Here is a 21106-nt window from a genome sequence, read left to right on the forward strand (position 1 = left end):
TCTGCATATAAATGGATGAGAGAGCGTCCTTATGCCTGAGCTATGTTGATGATGTAAATTGAAAAGACAGTGGGGCCTAGGATCGAGCCTTGGGGTACTCCCTTGGTGACAGGCAGTGGCTGAGACAGCAGATGTTCTGACTTTATACACTGCACTCTTTGAGAGAGGTAGTTAGCAAACCAGGCCAAAGACCCCTCAGAGACACCAATACTCCTTAGCCGGCCCACAAGAATGGAATGGTCTACCGTAAAAGCTTTGGCCAAGTTAATATAAATAGCAGTACAATATTGCTTAGAATCAAGGGCAATGGTGACATCATTGAGGACCTTTAAGGTTGCAGTGACACATCCATAACCTGAGTGGAAACCAGATTGCATACTAGATAGAATACTATAGACATCAAGAAAGCCAGTCAGTTGATTATTGACAAGTTTTTCCCAAAACTTGTGATAAACAGGACAAAATAGAAATAGGCCTAACAGCTAAGATCAGCTTGATCTCGCCTTTAAATAAAGAAGGATGCTTAATAAGTGACAACAAACCACAAATATATGAAGATAACTTTATCCCATTATTCAACAATATGAAAGCAGATCTAATTAAATGGAAACATTTCCCCATAAATCTTACAGGTAGAATTAACCTCTTCAGAATGGCATGGCTCCGAAAGATTGTATATTTATTCTCGGTGATAACAATTACCCCACCAAAAGACATTCTTTAAAAAAGTATACTTGTGGTCACTTGATATGGGCAAATAAAACAGAGAATAAAAAGGAAAGTTTTACATTTTCTTAAGTCTGAGGGTGGTTTTAATCTTCCAGACTTGGAATTGTATCAACTCGCTAGCCAAGGCTTTTACTTGTGACATATAAATAAATGTACTAAAGAGGAAGAATGGGTACATAGTGAAGATGTGGATGTTCATCCCAGGAATCTTTTTACGTGTCTATTTTCGAAAGGATAAAGCTAAGAACATTAACAACTTCATAGTTAAGAACACTATAACAATATGGACGAAAATTAAACATATTTTCTACAAGAACTAATTTCACTCAAAACACAACCTTAATGAACAATCCTGGGATAGCTTTTCAGAATTCACTGATAAATTGGTCCACATGGAAAACTGAAGGCATAGAAACTGTAAATCTTGGTTTATACAGTAAGGGCACAGGGCGAGACCCAGATGCAGACACGGGAGGCAGATGGTTTGAGTCTCTGATATTTATTAGTATCCAAGGGGCAGGCAAGAGAATGGCCGTGGACAGGCAAAAAGATCATAACAAGGTCAGAGTCTAGGAGTTACAGTGGCAGGCAGGCTTGAGGTCAGTGCAGGCAGTATGGTCAGGCAGGCGGGTTCAGAGTCAAGGCAGGCAAAGGTCAAAACCGGGAGGGCAAGCAAAAAACAGAAGGAAAAAGCAGGAGCATGGAGTAACACGCTGGTCGACTTGACAAAACAAGACGAACTGGCACAGACAGACAGAAAACACAGGTATAAATACCCAGGGGAGAATGTGGAAGATGGGTGACACCTGGAGGGGGTGGAGACAAGCACAAGGACAGGGGAAACAGATAAGGGTGTGACATGGTAATGGGAAACAACAAAAAAATCCCATGACAGAATTACTTTGCAATTTTGGACTGACCAATGTAGATATTTTTAAATACATAAAAAGTTTCATATCTCGAAATTTCTATTTGAAATATTTTGAATATCAGAGCAATCTTGAGGGAATCCTATTTGAGTCCGAAAAGGATATTCATATAATAGGTAAGATATACAAAACGTCTATCCAACTGACAATCTCTTAGAAAAAATTATAAACTATTGGAACCAAGACTTAAAAATAACTGGTATTGGCACAAGATGGAGGGACTGTTGGAAAATAACTAACGAAATTACAGTTAATGAAAATTGACGATTAATCCAGTATAAACTAATGCATAGAATTTATTATACAAGAGACAAAATTCCCAAATTCTACAGCACAAGAGCAGAGTCATGTGTGAAGCGTAAAACTAATGGTGATTCAATAATCCATGCCTTCTGGGAATGAGTTAGAAAGTCGGCTGTCAGAAGTATTACAATGTAAATTTACTTTTAATCTCTCTGTCTGCATATTTCAAGACATGGCATCTGAGGGTGCAGTGAGATACCTGATGGGTTGGACAATACTTTTCTTGTCAATCATCTTAAAAAAACATATACTTAAAAACTGGAAATCATTCAATCCTCCATCATTAACACAATAGAAAGGTCAAATGGTTTATTATTTAAATGTTGAACGTGCTTGGGCGACGGAAGAAAAATGGTGCAGTTTGAGGCCATGTGGCGGAGAGTGATGCAGGCGCTGGAGATGGGAGTGTGAGCAGTTGGGTCTGGGCAGGGGTGATGTTGTGGATGTTTGTGTGCGTCTGTATCCTGTCGGTTTTTTTAATAATAGGAAATGGGAATGTGAATTATTATGTAGATTATTATTAATGGACATTTTTGTAGTGGTTGATACATTTTTCTTAGAAGGGAAAATCAAGTCTGAAATTTCTACACGGAAATTACAAACTTCAGAATCCTTTTTAAACCTCAAATAAACTACACCTTTAAAATGTCCTGCATTGCAGGAAAGTTGTCCTGCAACAGTGTGATCAAATTAAGATCCTACATCTGTACTGCAGAGCAAGAGCTGGATCTGGAGATGTTGCCAGCTGTTGTTGACATTACTGTTGACACTTTCTGTACCAGAAGTAACATCTCATATGGTTCTTCCTGCCATAGTACCTGCCAATGGTTTAATTCAGCCTAACAGGCTTTTCCTCCAGACAAGCTTCAGGCACTGGTTGTGCCATCATCAGCTCATTGGTCAATCACTATGTTCATAACCATTTCCTTCCTGTGTCCTCAAAACCAGGGTCACACATCAGCCTGGTGTTATCCTGTCACCTTGCTTTGACACTCGCTCCATGGCCACATTCTTCATGGTCTGTCTGGTAACATTATTTTCCCTGAATAGAAAGCTTGGGAGCCAGTGGGATTTTTCCCAGGCGGGTATTACACTAGGTTAAGAGCACAGCATAACACATGCCATCGTTCATATCTGGTGCAGGTAAGGCTAACAGAGATTTTTTTTATGCCATTGGTCATGCAAATATATATTTTTTTACAATGAAATAAATATTGAATTACATAAATATATAGAATTAAGGAAAAAGGAAATAGCCATATTTATAACTAGTACCAGGCTCAAATGACATTTACAACAACGGTCCTCCTTGACTGATGTAGTGTGCCCTCTAAATCACTACGCCTGGGCAGGGAGATCTAGTATACTGACATGCAATTATCGAAGCGTCCATCAGTGCACCCTTAACTAGCACACAGCACCCGTGATATCACCTCCATCTATTCTAAGTAATTGTGATTGATGCCGCCTTTATCACAACAGTAATTTCAGACCCTATCTGGGGTTGTATAAATCTGCTCTTCTGTTTAAAAGAAGACTGTGGTGCTGTCCCAAGTTGCCTGCAGGAGGAATTCATCTCTCCAGCAGTTGTATTTGGAAGGCCGTGACTTGATTTGCATTCACTTGTCAATGGTAATCGCTGGTTTCCCTAAGAATGAATTATTATCCCCCCATCCCCCAAATAAAAAAAATATATATGTATGTATGTATGTATGTATGTATGTATGTATGTATGTATGTATGTATGTATGTATGTATGTATGTGAACACACACACACACACACACACACACACACACACACACACACACACACACACACACACACACACACACACACTACGTTTTTATTTTTCAAGGAACTCAGTCCGGCTTTAAGCTTACTCTTAAAAGTTATAATTGTAGAATGCACAAGGAGCACATTAGAAATTGGGTAGTGCATCTTGTCATGTTAGTCATTGCATACCTTACAAAGCTACAGTTAAAGTTGGAAGTTTACATACACTTAGGTTGGAGTCATTTAAACTCGTTTTTCAACCACCCCACAAATTTCTTGTTAACAAACTATAGTTTTGGCAAGTCGGTTAGGACATCTACTTTGTGCATGACACAAGTAATTTCCCCAACAATTGTTTACAGACAGATTATTTCACTTATAATTCACTGTATCACAATTCCAGTGGGTCAGAAGTGTACATACACTAAGTTGACTGTGCCTTTAAACAGCTTGGAAAATTCCAGAAAATGATGTCATGACTTAAGAAGCTTCTGATAGGCTAATTGACATAATTTGAGTCAATTGGAGGTGTACCTGTGGACGTATTTCAAGGCCTACCTTCAAACTTGACATCATGGGAAAATCAAAATAAATCAGCCAAGATTATCAGAAAAGAATTGTAGACCTCCACAAGTCTGATTCATCCTTGGGAGCAATTTCCAAAACGCCTGAGGGTACCACGTTCATCTGTACAAATAATAGTACGCAAGTATAAACACCATGGGACCACACAGCCGTCATACCGTTCAGGAAGGAGACACGTTCTGTCTCCTAGAGATGAAAGCACTTTGGTGCAAAAGTGCAAATCAATCCCAGAACAACAGCAAAGGACCTTGCAAAGATGCTGGAGGAAACAGGTACAAAAGTATCCATATCCACAGTAAAACGAGTCTTATATCGACATAACCTGAAAGGCCGCTCAGCAAGGAAGAAGCCACTGCTCCAAAACCGCCATAAAAAGCCAGACTACAGTTTGCAACTGCATATGGGGACAAAGATCGTACTTTTTAGAGAAATGTCCTCTGGTCTGATGAAACAAAAATAGAACTGTTTGGCCATAATGCCCATCGTTATGTTTGGAGGAAAAAGGGGGAGGCTTGCAAGCCAAAGAACACCATCTCCACCGTGAAGCACGGGGGTGGCAGCGTCATGTTGTGGGGATGCTTTGCTGCAGGAGGAACTGGTGCACTTCACAAAATAGATGGCATCATGAGGCAGGAAAATGATGTGGATATATTGAAGCAACATCTCAAGACATCAGTCAGGAAGTTAAAGCTTGGTCGCAAATGGGTCTTCAAAATGGACAATGACCCCAAGCATACTTCCAAAGTTGTGGCAAAATGGCTCAAGGACAACAAAGTAAAGGTATTGGAGTGGCCATCACAAAGCCCTGACCTCGATCCTATAGAAAATTTGTGGGCAGAACTGAAAAAGCGTGTGCGAGCAAGGAGGCCTACAAACCTGATTCAGTTACACCAGCTCTGTCAGGAGGAATGGGCCAAAATTCACCCAACTTATTGTGGGAAGCTTGTGGAAGGCTACCCGAAACGTTTGACCCAAGTTAAACGATTTAAAGGCAATGCTACCAAATACTAATTTAGTGTATGTAAACTTCTGACCCATGGAGAATGTGATGAAAGAAATAAAAGCTGAAATAAATAAATCACTCTCTCTACTATTATTCTGACATTTCACAATCTTAAAATAAAGTGGTGATCCTAACTGACCTAAAACAGGGACTTTTTACTTGGATTAAATGTCAAAATGTATTGAATTGCAATAAAATTTGCTTTAAAACTGCAACATTGTCTTTACACCCATGACAAATGTGGAGAATTGCAGGAAATACGCTTTAAACCTGCACCAACAAGAGAAGTGTGAACAGTTTGTGTCATGAACAGGAGAGATAATGTTCTGGCCATATGTGCTGTATCATCCTTATCGTTTGGACTAGTATGTTATTTAAAGTTTCGATAATAGTTTTAATATATATGTGTGTGTGCGCATGCGTGCGTGCGTGCGTGCGTGCGTTTGAACAATGTTTACTCATAGTTCAATTATAGCTGGGAACTGAATGGAAATGTTGCTTCTGTTAATTAAACATTAACATCAATTAATTAAAGTGACTCTGATGAAGCAACATATTTTGGCCAAGTGTAATCTGTATTGTTATGATAGAACATCTTAACCTTGACAGGTCAATATCATGAGATAGCATTGTAGTAGGTGATGCATGCATATGAACTTACACACTTCTATTTGATGCCAAGTCAAATTCTGTCCAGATCCCTCTCCATCTAGGACATTGAGGTGGAGATAAACCCTGTCCGAGATGGTGCTGCAGTCAGTGGCAACCGACTCAGTCATCTGTCACCTCCCATATCCCCACAACACGTCAGGCTCACACCGTGACCCGGACGCCATTCTGCATTCACTAAGAGGGAAAGCGCTGCCTGGCCACTCTATCATCTTTGACAGCCAAGCGAGAGCATGGGTAGCTCCCGCATCAGTCTCCTCCAAACAGACACATACAAGAACAGTGTCAGCACTTCACTTAGCTGCTGTACTGTAGTTTCTGAGAGAACGAGGCTTTCACTCAGAGTTATTTGTATCTACTGTATGCGTTGCAAAGCTGTTTCAGGACGGATTTTTCTATAATTCGAAAGGGTAACCCTTCATTTAAGGGGTCCTTATTACAGTTTATTACATATGTAATTACATTAACAAGTATTGTACAATTGTAAAAATGCATAGTTACACTGTAATGACGTGTATCTGATGGTAACTGCAGTTTGTAATTACAGAGGTGTAACAATGAACGCTTGTTACCATGCTTGTTTCAAATGTTGAAGTTTCCGATGGCACAGTATGGTTGGGATGCTTTCAGAAAGTATTCATACCCCTTGACTTATTGCACATTTTTTGTGTTACAGCCTGAATTCAAAATGGATTAAATATATTGTTCCCTTACCCATCTACATACAGTACCCCATAATGAGAAAATGACTTTTTTGCAAATGTATTGAAATTTAATTACAGGAATATCTTATTAACATACAGTAAGTTTTCACGCCTGAGTAAACACTTTGTAGAAGCACCTTCGGCAGCGATTGCAGCTGTGAGTCTTTCTAGGTGACATTTGCCCATTATTCCTCCGAAAAAAATTCTGTCAAATTCATTGTTGATCATTGCTAGACAAACATTTTCAGGTCTTGCCATAGATTTTCAAGTAAATTTAAGTCAAAACTGTAACGCCAACATTCTCTGTCTTCTTGGTATACAACTCCAGTGTATATTTGGCCTTGTGTTTTAGGTTATTGTCCTGCTGAAAGGTGAATTCATCTCCCAGTGTCTGGTGGAAAGCAGACTGAACCAGGTTTTCCTCTAGGATTTTATCTGTGCTTAGCTCCATTCTGTTTCTGTCTTATGCCGAAAACTCCCCAGCCCTTAACGGTTACAAGCATACCAATAACATGACGCAGCCACAACTATGCTTGAAAATATGGAGTGGTATTCAGAAAAATGTGCCCCAAACATAACTTTTTGTCCTGAATACAAAGTGTTAATTGCTTTGCCACATTACTTTAGTGCCTTGTTTCAAACCGGATACAAGTTTTGGAATATGTTTATTCTGTACAGGCTTCCTTCTTTTTACTCTGTCAATTAGGTTAGTATTGTGGAGTAACTACAATGTTGTTGGTCCATCCTCACTTTTCTCCAAGAACAGCCATTAAACTCTGTAACTGGTTTAAAGTCACCATTTTAAAGGCCTCATGGTGAATTTCCTGAGCGGTTTCTTTCCTCTCCGGCAACGGAGTTAAGAAGGACAACTGTATCTTTGTGGTGACTGGGTGTATTGATACACCATCCTTCAGTGTAATTAATAACGTCACCGTGCTTAATAACTACCCATCGACCAATATGTGTCGTTCTTTGTGAGGTTCCCTGGTCTTTGTGGTTGAAATTCACTGCTCGACTGAGAGACCTTATACAATTATAACTATGTACAGAGATAAGGTACGAAGATGAGGTAGTCATACATATTTTTTTATTATTGACATGCAACGTATTATGTGACTTGTTAAGCACATTTTTACTCCTGAACTTATTTAGGATTCCCATAACAAAAGGGGTTGAAATTTCAGCTTTTGTATTTGTAAAAATTTTGAAAAACATAATTCCACTTTGACATTATGGGGTGATTCCCCCCAAAAATGATCGCTATTTAATCCATTTAACATTTAGGCTGTAACACCAAAACGTGGAAAAAGTCAAGGTGTGTGAATACTTTCTTTAGACACTGTATATCTCAACACACCGTATATCAGCTTACACATTTCAGCCTGCACTAACGATGTGATAAGTGTTAGCCAATTTAAAACCGGCCACCTCACTGACACAACTATGCAATAAATGGCTCTGCAGTCTGATGCCCAGGCCCAATGGCAAGAACGAGTTCACAAACAGTTCACATAAAAAAAAATACTAAATTTTTACACTGAGAAAATAAATTACGTCTGGGACCAGCCACCCGGACAGCTGATGAAACTGTGGGTTTGCACAATCAAAGAATTTCTGCACAAACTGTCAGAAACCGTCTCTGCAAAGCTCGTCTGTGTGCTCCTTGTTCTCACCAGGGTCTTGACCTGACTGCAGTTCGACGTTGTGTGTTGGCATATTTCTGCATTACCAAATGAGGAGAGTTACAAACTTCACACACCAGTCAGAGTTATACGTTATACTTTATTAAACTACATCTTTAATAATAAGAGCTTTGCAAAAGCCTTTTTTTAAACTTTCAATGATGCGCTATCTCTAATGAACCATTAAAAAGTACCAACAGAAAAGTAAAAGATCTTTTAAAGCCAAGATACACCCCTCTCAACCTACATGACGAACCACAGATCTTAGGAACAGTTCACAAAGGTTAAGATGTGTATGAAAGATATCTATAAAACATAGCAGACAGTTACTGCTGTGTCAACAGTTTTCATTGTAAAGACCAGTGTCTGGCCCTCTTACTCCAAAAGGGAACCGTCTCTCCCTGGTACGGCATAGAACAGAACCATTAGCTCATGTTCTCTGGAATGCTCTTTAGGTTTTATCACCCAAAGACATCGTAAATCTCCTCTGTCAGTGTTATCTCATAGAGGCCCATCCTCAGTAGAACACACACACACACAATAGTTAACAGAATATTATATTCTGTCGAATAAAACAACCATTATAATGCAATACAAGATTATAATATAATCTTGCAATTTTCCACGACATCTTCCCCATTTTGAGAATCTTCTCAACTTAAAAGAAAATTACAAGATTTAAGAACATTCATTTACATAGAAAATACATATATTCTAGATAAACGCAAAATCCCAAAACAATAACTCATTGCATGGGGTTCCTGCACATGACCAGCTTCATTCTAAGAAACTCAGCACTGTCTCTTATTTCAATCCCCAACACATTTTCTAAGCACTCTAGCAATTTGTCTGGGAAGGTTATGATCCACAGTCACCTGCATGAACCCATGAAGAAAAACAAAAAAATGCATACAGTTTATGAGATTCAAAGCTATACTTTCCATAGACAGTGAAAAGCACATGTTTAATGCATAATGCAGTACATGCAACAATGGAGTTTAATAAAATAATCTTTAATTATCTATCACACTCCAATGGATCAGCATAGTATGTTGGAAATGACTATTTCCATTCCAGAATCTAAAATTAGCATATCTTGTTGAAGAAATCCAGGTAATGACTCCTAGTTAAAATAAAATGTATCCCCTTGGTGCCTAATGAACATGACCCAAGACAAGAATCATGATTCCACTATTTATAAGGCAATGCCTATAGATCAAATAGATTAGGATCCATTTCACTCTCCAGGTCAGAGTTCACCCTCTCCATTCACCATGGCATGCTTATAATAGCTTCAACATCTTTAGTGCCCTCTCCTTCTTCACATTGGTCCAAATTACAAATATGGCTAACAACTATAAACTCCATCATATTTATCAACTACACAAATTACCTTGAAATAAGTATTACAAATGACCTTGAATTCATTATCCAAATGGATTTCTAATGAGGGTGATCAAGCCACAATTAAAAGTCATGATACGGGTCATAGGTCATACAACACTTCAAAGAAGTGTTTCTTACTATATTAGACCAAATAAAATAATAGTTAAACATTTCCTACATGTTGTATCCCAGGTTCCCAGAACATGTCTTTATCAAAAGAATGCACATGTTTAATAAAAACTCGGAAAAATTCCATGTGCGTGTGTAAGATACCTTGGCACTAAAACAAATGGAAAACTCCCCAAACCCAAAGGAAATTTCAAACAAAACCTAATAATACTGATAATTCCACTGTACTCCCTCAAATCATTAGTTTTAATCTACACTATGCTTAATTGAACATGCTACCCTTAGATACAATTATCCTGGTATCATTACTATCTAAATGGAATTATTTTTTCCTCTGTCCCAAATGTAGTACATTTCTCAGCGTAAAGAATCAGTGATATTTAATCCCAGGCATTTAATAAAAATGTAGAAGTGTTCTCCCATGTCTCCTTTAACATACATACTTTAGGTAACTTCCATCCGTCCCGGAAGAAAGAATCCTACTCAAACACATCAGACAATACAATGTTTCATTAAGTAAAATCAACACCTAAATTAAACAATAAACAGTAAACAATAAACAAACCCATAACCACTTTCCAGCAATCTAACAATTTCAACCTGTTGATATGTTTAGTAAAAACCATCCTGATTTTTAACAAATCTAAAATCTTTCAAAAGTTGGCGCTGTCTCATCAGCGTAAAAATCAAAACAAACTTTTTTCCGCTCATATCTACAATGTCTACAATGTTTGCATTCCCCAAAGGTCAATACTGTTCAGCTCGTACATTAATGATCTTCCTTCTGTCTGTACAGGGTCTGACGTTCCAATGTATGCAGATGATACAGTGATAAATGCATGCAAATAACAAACAACAAGCTACACAAGAACTCACTACTGTAATGGTTCAGATGACAAAATTGCTCAGAGACTCATGTTTGCATCTCATTAAATAAAAAAAACAGTCTGCATGTTCCTCACAAAGAAAACAACTGATGCCCTGAGACAGATGTCTATGTATCAGGGGAAAAGCTCCAGGTGGTATCTGATTTTAAGTACCACGGCATCATGGTACTTGATTCCAACCTCTCTTTTAAAAAGCAAATGAAAAAGGTAACTCAAATAACCAAATTCAACCTAGCTAATTTCCAAAACATATGAAATTGTTTTGACTACAGAGGTAACAAAACTATACTTCAAATCTATGATACTCCCCCACTTAACATACTACCTTACTAGTTTGGCCAAAGCTTGCTGTTCAACATTAAAACCCATTCAGTCTGTCTGCAAACAGGCTTTCAAAGTACGTGATAGGAAACCCAATAGCTATAGAAAGCATAAGCTCCTGAGTTGGAAAAAATCTTATGCAATACACTGACGCCTATCTTGTATTCAAGATTCTAAATGTCCAGGCTCCCCCTCCACTCAGTACTTTTGTTAAGCAGTAAACCCAAACCTTATGGCAGCAGATCCACAAGATCCGCCATGAGAGATGACTGTATAGTTCTCTTAAGGAAAAGCACCTTTAGTCAATCTGCTTTCAGTGTGAGAGCTTCCTATGTCTGGAATACCCTGCCATTAGAAATACACAACTGTGATTAATGTGCACTGTCCCTTTAAAAATGCAAATTAACTCAAACTGCAATCCACTTTAATGACCTGACATTGTTCCACGTAATGGAAACAGATTATAATGTTAGAATATATGAACTTCCTGCTCAAATTCACTGGTGTTACCTAAACAATCAAACCAAGAATCAATAATCATCAGAATACATTATCACAAAATATTTCCTTATTCACACCTGAATCCCTTTCAGCCCAACATATCCCAACGCAGACAACCAACACTCCTATTATTTTTTACCATTGGGCAAAAATATAACCCCTACTCAAACAACGTTCTGCCTTACCTCTATCGTAAGATTAAAATCAAACTTTACAACTTTCTCTTCTCTTTCGGCTTCACACTTATGAAATGTCCAAGACTTTAAAAATAACATGTAAAGGTCCAAATTTATTCATTAAGATTTAGGTAACTGTCTCTTCCTTGATTCAGTTATTTAAATACGACTCCTATTCTTAATATGTTATTTAGGCAACAGACAACGTATTACATCAAACTCGCCTCGCTATTTAAGTTGAATGAATTCGTCTTTCAATTTGAACCAAACAAGCTATTTAAACGTTCAGTTTATATCTTAAACAAACACTAGCAACCGTATCTTTCCAGGCAAAACATACCAATAGTTGAATTACAATCAGAAACTCATATTTTAGTCAGTGCATTGTCTGGGAAATGAAGTCAGGCCTCCTGTGTGGCAGGTGCGCATTCTACCACTGAACCACCAATGCTAGTTAAATGACTAAGACTCCCCGCAAATAAACCCACTTTACAATTGTCTGTAGTCGTAAAATCAGACACGTACTACCGAGACAATTCCCAGAAAATAGCCCTAATTTAAAAGTCCAAGCGTTACTCCGGCGATGATTCTCACATGCCAAATAAATAGATTAGCAGTCAAAGAGTAAAATCAACATTCATTGACTAGGAAACAGATCTTGCGCCTTTTAATAAAAGTAGATTATGTTTTCTCATGCAACGTATTTCAATTACTTTACTACATCACATTAATCACGCAATGATTATAAGTTTGATGGATACCCTAGGCTTTGTACGACATTATAAATTACGTCGAGATTCCATCTTAATTCGCTCTAACTTTATGGAAAACGGTTTATTCAATAAATCCCGCACCTCCTCTCATACTGGAAAGACAAAATAAAACATTTTCAGACCTTAAGGGCAGTTTTATTTCAAATGTTGTACCCAGACGGAGATAATCCAATAAGCATTTTATAGTTTCATCGTTACGGTAAATTAACCAAAAGTGGACACACTCCAATCAGTTTCTAGAGCACAATTGCCCAGATCTTTTTAGACAGTTTAATAGTGCTTAAAACCTCATCTTTATCAAATTATCCATTAAAGATAACAACTCAAAACCGACGTACGTCTACGAATGGGTGGTTTAAATTGTATCTAATTATATTCTCAGCATTACTTTCATCGTTATCACAAGTAATCGATTATACACACATACAATTTATCATGTTTTCATATATTCACAGAATCCATATAAAACGTAAGAAATTCTTAGGTATTCACACAGAACTTTAAGGATCACCCACACAGGATTGGTCAGATGTTCACGCAGAACTGGTCAGATGTCCACACAGAACATCAGAACATATAATTTAATAATAATTTATTATTTATTATTTATTTAATATTTAATATTAATATTATTTATTTATTATTTAAGAATAATTTAAAGGTTACCCACACAGAGTCAACCTACCGCGCTCACACAGAACGCTCATACAAAGATTACCCACACAGGATTTCACACCCTGTCTATATGTACAGGGAAACCCATAATGTAATCAAAATATTACCTAGTGGTCCCAAAACAAAATACTCACACAGAGTAACCCAGGGCATACATGGCTAGCACATTTTAAATAATTGGAATTCACCACCTTTGAGGGTCACTTAGACAGTCACACAGACACTTTCAGAACGAGGTCCTTCTTCCAATAGGGCTTCACCAAGTACCATGTTTCACACAGAATGCACAGTCACCCTGGCCCCTCAACCCCACAGACCGCACCAATCCCCACTGTGATCAATTCAGTGTCAGGACGGCTCTAGGTCGCCCGCAACCGACCAATGATAGGTGTCTTTGAGTCGACTGACTCTCAGATCATCCTCCACTGACTCTGCCCTGTTTACGCCTCCAAGGTGCCTCCCTCAAAAAGGAATACACACTCAGAGCCTACGTAACAGAGGCTTATTTAAAAACTCGACTTCAAGTGTGGTTCGCTCACCTCTTTCTTTAAAAAAACTAAGTTCGAGATGTGGTATCCACTCGGCTCGCTTCCTCTCAGATCAAAGGTGGGTCCATCTGCTTTGTTCCCGAAGTGTGGTTTCCCTGAGATCCCAAGTTTGAGGGATCCCTCGTGCACGATTTTCCCAGATCTTCAGGAGCGGTCACCGAGTGAAGATTCACATCCCATACTCATCACCAAATGTGGTGGCATATTTCTGCATTACCAAATGAGGAGAGTTACAAAATTCACACACTAGACAGAGTTATACTTAACTTCTCTAGGGTATGTGGGACGGTAGCGTCCCACCTCGTCAACAGCCAGTGAATCTGCAGGGCGCCAAATTCAAAACAATAGAAATCCCATAATTAAAATTCCTCAAACATACAAGTATTTCACACCATTTTAAAGATACACTTGTTGTAAATCCAGCCACAGTGTCCGATTTCAAAAAGGTTTTACGACGAAAGCACACCAAACGATTATATGTTAGGTCAGAGCCAAGTCACAGAAAAAGACAGCCATTTTTCCCGCCAAAGAGAGGAGTAACAAAAAGCAGAAATAGAGATCAAATTTATCACTAAGCTTTGATCTTCATCAGATGACACTCATAGGACTTCATGTTACACAATACATGTATGTTTTGTTCGGTAAAGTTCATATTTATATCCAAAAATCTGAGTTTAGGCGGGACACTACTGTCTCACTTGGCCAAAAGCCAGAGAAGATGCCAAATTTCCTGTGCCAAATTCAAATAAATTACTATAAAAATCAAACTTTCATTAAATCACACATGAAAGATACCAAATTAAAGCTACACTGGTTGTGAATCCAGCCAACATGTCAGAATTCAAATAGGCTTTTTGGCGAAAGCAAACGATGCTATTATCTGAGGATAGCACCATAGTAAACAAAGAGAGAGAAGCATATTTCAACCCTGCAGGCGCGACACAAAACGCAGAAATAAAAATATAATTCATGCCTTACCTTTGACGAGCTTCTGTTGTTGGCACTCCAATATGTCCCATAAACATCACAAATGGTCCTTTTGTTCGATTAATTCCGTCAATATATATCCAAAATGTCCATTTATTTGGCGCGTTTTATCCAGAAAAACACCGGTTCCAACTTGTGAAATGTGACTACAAAATATCTCAAAGGTTACCTATAAACTTTGCCAAAACATTTCAAACTACTTTTGTAATACAACTTTAGGTATTTTTTTACGTAAATAATTGATAAAATTGAAGACGGGATGATCTGTGTTCAATACAGGATTAAAACAAACTGTAGCTAGCTTTCTGGTCACGCGCCTCTAACAAACAGGACACTTCGAGTGACCCTCGTTCAAGATGGCCGTACTTCTTCATTACACAAAGGAATAACCTCAACCAATTTCTAAAGACTGTTGACATCCAGTGGAAGCGGTAGGAACTGCAAGAAGGTACCTTAGAAATCTGGATTCCCAATGAAAATCAATTGAAAAGAGAGTGACCTAAAAAAAAAAATCTGAATGATTTGTCCTCGGGGTTTCGCCTGCTAAATAAGTTCTGTTATACTCACAGACATGATTCAAACAATTTTACTAACTTCAGAGTGTTTTCTATCCAAATCTACTAATAATATGCATATCTTATCTTCTGGGGATGAGTAGCTGGTAGTTTAATTTGGGCATGCTTTTCATCCAAAATTCCGAATGCTGCCACCTACCCTAGAGAAGTTAAACTACAGCTTTAACCTGTCTAGGACTGGGGTTCTGCACCAACAGCCAATGAAATTGCAGGGCGCCAAATTCAATAAACAGAAATCTTATAATTCAATTTTCTCAAACATACAAGTATTAGACACCATTTTAACGATAAAATTCTCGTTAATCCAACCACAGTGTCCGATTTCAAAAAAGCTTTTCGGCGAAAGCAGAACATATCATTATGTTAGGTCAGCAACTAGTCACAGAAAGCATGCAGTGATTTTCCAACCAAAGAGAGGAGTCACAAAAAGCAGAAATATTGATAAAATAAATCACTAACCTTTGATATTCTTCATCAGATGACACTCCCGGGACAACATGTTACACAATACATGTATGTTTTGTTCGATCAAGTTCATATTTATATCCCAAAACCTCAGTTTACATTTGGCTTTGCCTCCAAAACATCCCGTGAATTTGCACAGAGCCACATCAAATCACAGAAATACTCATAATAAACATTGATAAAAGATACAAGTGTTATTCACAGATTTAAAGATATACTTCTCTTTAATGCAACCGCTGTGTCAGATTTCAAAAAAGCTTTACGGAAAAAGCAAACCATGCAATAATCTGAGTACGGCGCTCAGAGCCCAATCAAGACAAAAAGATATCCGCCATATTGTGCAGTCAACAGAAGTCAGAAATAACATTATAAACATTCCCTTACCTTTGATGATCTTCATCAGAATGCACTCCCAGGAATCCCAGTTCCACAATAAATGTTTGTTTTGTTCGATAAAGTCCATAATTTATGTCCAAATAACTCTGTTTTGTTTGCGCGTTTAGTACACAATCTAAACTCACGACGCGTGGGCAGGTCCAGGCAAAGGTTCAGACGAAAAGTCATATTACAGTCCGTAGAAACATGTCAAGCAAAGTATAGAATCAATCTTTAGGATGTTTTTAACATAAACCATCAATAATGTTCCAACCGGAGTATTCCTTTGTCTTCAGAAAAGCAAAAGGAACAGAGCTCGCTCTCACGTGAACGAGCGTCACAAGCTCAAAGCATTCTGCCAAACCTCTGACTCATTCCCCTCTCATTCGGCCCCACTTCACAGTAGAAGCATCAGACAAGGTTCTAAAGACTGTTGACATCTAGTGGAAGCCTTAGGAAGTGCAACATTACCCATATCCCACTGTATCTTCAATAAGGAATCAGTTGAAAAACCATCAACCTCAGATTTCCCACTTCCTGGTTGGATTTTTTCTCAAGATTTTGCCTGCCATATGAGTTCTGTTATACTCACAGACATCATTCAAACAGTTTTAGAAACTTCAGAGTGTTTTCTATCCAAAATCGTCTAATAATATGCATATATTAGCAACTGGGACTGAGTAGCAGGACGTTTACTCTGGGCACGCTATTCATCCAAACGTGAAAATGCTGCCCCCTATCCATAAGAAGTTAATAATAAGAGCTTTGCAATAGCCTTTTTTGACTTTCAATGATGCGCTATCTCTAATGAACCATTGAAAAGTACCAACAGAAAAGTACAAAGATCTTTTATAGCCAGGATACACCCCTCTCAACCTACATGACAAACCCCAGATCTTAGGAACAGTTCACAAAGGTTAAGATTTGTATGAAAGATATCTATAAAACATAGCAGACAGTTACTGCTGTGTCAACAGTTTTCATTGTAAAGACCCGTGTCTGGCCCTCTTACTCCAAAAGGGAACCGTCTCTCCCTGGTACTGCATAGAACAGAACCATTAGCTCATGTTCTCTGGAATGCTCTTTAGGTTTCATCACCCAAAGACATCGTAAATCTCCTCTGTCAGTGTTATCTCATAGAGGCCCATCCTCAGTAGAACACACACACACAATAGTTAACAGAATATTCTATTCTGTCGAATAAAACAACCATTATAATGCAATACAAGCATTATAATATAATCTTGCAATTTTCCACGACAGCTTCCTCAGTGATATTCCCCACGCACCTCTACTGCTTCTGTCTTTGGGGCTCCCGAGTGTCACAGTGGTCTAAGGCACTGCATCTCAGTGCAAGGGGCATCACTACAGTCCCTGGTGCAGTTCCAGGCTAGATCACATCTGGTCGTGATTGGGAGTCCCATAGAGCGGCGCACAATTGGCCCCGCGTTGTCCGGGTTTGGCTGGGGTAGGCCGTCATTGTAAATAAGAATTTGTTCTTAAACTTCTTGCCACTAGGGGGGTGCCATTTCGACATAGTCCAAATTCGTCTCCAAATTAAACTGCCTCGTACTCAATTCTTGCTCGTACAATATGCATATTATTATTACTATTGGATAGAAAACACTCTCTAGTTTCTAAAACCGTTTGAATTATGTCTGTGGGTGAAACAGAACTCGACTTAGAGCAATTTTCCTATGTGTATGTCAGAATTCAGAATTGTACTGGCTGTTCTGAGACCTGTGTATTAATTTGCCTGTCCTCTATTGGTTGAGATGCACTGCATACGCCTTCCCCTGGGTGTCAGCGAATAGGGAGACTTGAAATTGACTTTCTGCGTAGTTCCCAAAGGTTATAAATTGATTGGAATCACGATGGCCATTCTTTTGGATCTTCGCTCGGGCGCAAAGAGGAGCTTTGCGTATCGTTGTGGAAGCTCTGGTTTTAGCTCCTTAGATAATTCCGGTCATGTTTTTATTCGATATAAGCTTTAAAGACATCATAATCTTGTTATTTTGAACCGAATTATTTCAGTTTATATCAGTTTATTGCGATTTTCTGGCATTTCTTTGTGACGCACTTTCAAGAGTTGGACACTTTTCCTGTACATGCCGAACGTTAGTGGCCATTTCGACAGGACAAGAGGACATCTTTCGACCAAAAGACGATTAGACCGGAGAAAGGACACATTGCCCAAGATTCTGATGGAAGCTCAGCTAATAGTAAGAACTATTTATGCTGATAAATCGTTGTTCTGTTGAAAAATGTTAAACGCATAAGCTGCCATTTTTTGGGGGTAGCTTCGCTTTGGCGCAACTTGTATTGCGCAGTAAGGTTAATTTTAAAAATGTAATTCAGCGATTGCATTAAGAACTAATTTGTCTTTTAAATGCTGTCCACGCTGTATTTTTTAGTCAAGTTTATGATTATTTAATGATTAGACTAAGTCACTCTCCAAGATGGCGCCCGACATTTTCTGCCCAGTTTAGCTACTTTTCTCATTGTATAACCACGATTTTTGTGGCTAAATATGCACATTTTCGAACAAACTCTATATGCATTGTGTAATATGATGTTACAGGACTGTCATCTGAAGAATTCTGAGAAGGTTAGTGAAAAAATTAATATATTTTGGTGGCGATAACGTTATCGCCCCTTTTGCATTGATTCAATGCTGGGGTGATGTTAGCTCATGTGGTATGCTAATATAACGATATATTGTGTTTTCGCTGTAAAACACTTAGAAAATCTGAAATATTGTCTGGATTCACAAGATCTGTGTTTTTCAATTGCTGTACGCTGTGTATTTTTCAGAAATGTTTTAAGATGAGTAATTAGGTAATACACGTTGCTCTCTGTAGTTATTCTAGTCGCTTTGGTGAGAGTTGTGATGGTGGCTGCAATGTAGAACTGTGATTTATACCTGAAAAATGCACATTTTTCTAAAAAAACATATGCTATACCATAAATATGTTATCAGACTGTCATCTTATGAAGTTGTTTCTTGGTTAGTGGCTATATATATCTTTATTTAGTCGAATTAGTGATAGCTACTGATGGAGTAAAAAAATGGTGGAGTAAAAAAAGTGGTGTCTTTTGCTAACGTGGTTAGCTAATAGATTTACATATTGTGTCTTCCCTGTAAAACATTTTAAAAATCAGAAATTATGGCTGGATTCACAAGATGTTGGGCTTTCATTTGCTGTATGCTCTGTATTTTTCAGAAATGTTTTAGGATGAGTATTTTGGTAATTGACGTCGGTCTCTGTAATTATTCCGGCTGCTTCCAACGCTATTTCTGATTGCAGCTGCAATGTAGGACTGTGATTTATACCTGAAATATGCAAATTTTTCTAAAAAAACATATGCTATACCATAAATATGTTATCAGACTGTCATCTTATGAAGTTGTTTCTTGGTTAGTGGCTATATATATCTTTATTTAGTCGAATTAGTGATAGCTACTGATGGAGTAAAAAAATGGTGGACAAAAAAAAGTTGTGTCTTTTGCTATGGTGGTTAGCTAATAGAAATACATATGTTGTCTTCCCTGTAAAACATTAAAAAAATCGGAAATGATGGCTGGATTCACAAGATCTGTATCTTTCATTTGGTGTCTTGGACTTGTGATTTCATGAACATTTGATTATATGATATCCCTGTCGCTTTAGGCTAGGCTATGCTAGTCAGCTTTTTTTGATGGGGGGGATCCCGGATCCGGGTTTGTGACTCGTGAAAGGTTTAACTGACTTGCCTAGTTAAAAAAATAAAAAATAGCCCTACACAAGAGAAAAACTATCACGTCACAGCTGCACACATTTTGCAATAACACCTGACTACATTCATCTTTCACAGATCACAGTGCATACAAGCTACTGAACCTTCTACCACAACACCAAATATCAAATCTGCAGTGTGATCTGTTAAGGAAAGCTGTTTTCTCTGTGTCCATGCTAGTAAAAATGAACGTGGGCTTAGCTTCAGTGTGAACTCACATGCAGAAATGTGGGACAGGCTGGGTAAACAGGATGGTAACATTAGTGCTCGAAGACATTCTGCTTTTAGAAAACGCTAATTTGAATCTCGCCCCTTTTGTGGGCTACTTGGATTGAAACACCGAAAATGCAAATCTACACCACAGTTGGTCACAAGTTGGCCACATATTCCATGCAGCTACATGAAATAACTAAACTATACTAGTAACTCATGACATTAGGTCAGTTTTTCTCTCACTACCCAGTTTAATCATCACGTTATCTACAGTTGTCATAATTTTATATGCAGTTGAGTAATTTGTTTCTGAGATCTATGTAGGTATATTAAATTAAAGTAATTGCATGGCATGAGGGCAAATTTCATGTAAAGCTTGATAGTGATGAAAGCAATCCAGAGACTACAATCCAGTACTGTTGAAATGAATTGCATAAATCATTGAGAGCCTTGTCCTGGAGGAGGATTTCACACTCAATAAATTATGTAAATACTCCCACAATCACGTGAGTGTGTGTGTGTGTGTGTATAAATCACCCAGAAGGAGGAAAAGCTCCGTAACTCAAACGTCAGGACTTTTCAATCACTACACAATGCCATTAGGAACGCAATCACAAAATGAAGCAAGTCATTGCAAAATCCCCAAGAATATACCCAGCTGCCTAGCAGAGCGAGCTGTGGTAACAAACCAACCCCCCCAAAAAACGGCTCATGAATTTCATTATGAAATGAGCTCTGGAGACTTCCTGTGGACTGGCCAGTATGTCTCTGAGGATGATTTGGAGCTTTGTAAGCCATGTTAGTATCTGTAGCCTACTTATCAGTGACAGATGAAATACTACAGTCCTCCTGGGGTGCTGCAGAAGGATGGGTGAGGGTGAGTGGCTGAGAGAGGAGTGAGGGGAGGGGATGTCCTGTTTAGGTCATGTGCACTGGAGC

This window comes from Salvelinus alpinus, chromosome 8, assembly GCF_045679555.1.
Source record: "Salvelinus alpinus chromosome 8, SLU_Salpinus.1, whole genome shotgun sequence".
NCBI classification, from domain to species: Eukaryota; Metazoa; Chordata; class Actinopteri; order Salmoniformes; family Salmonidae; genus Salvelinus; species Salvelinus alpinus.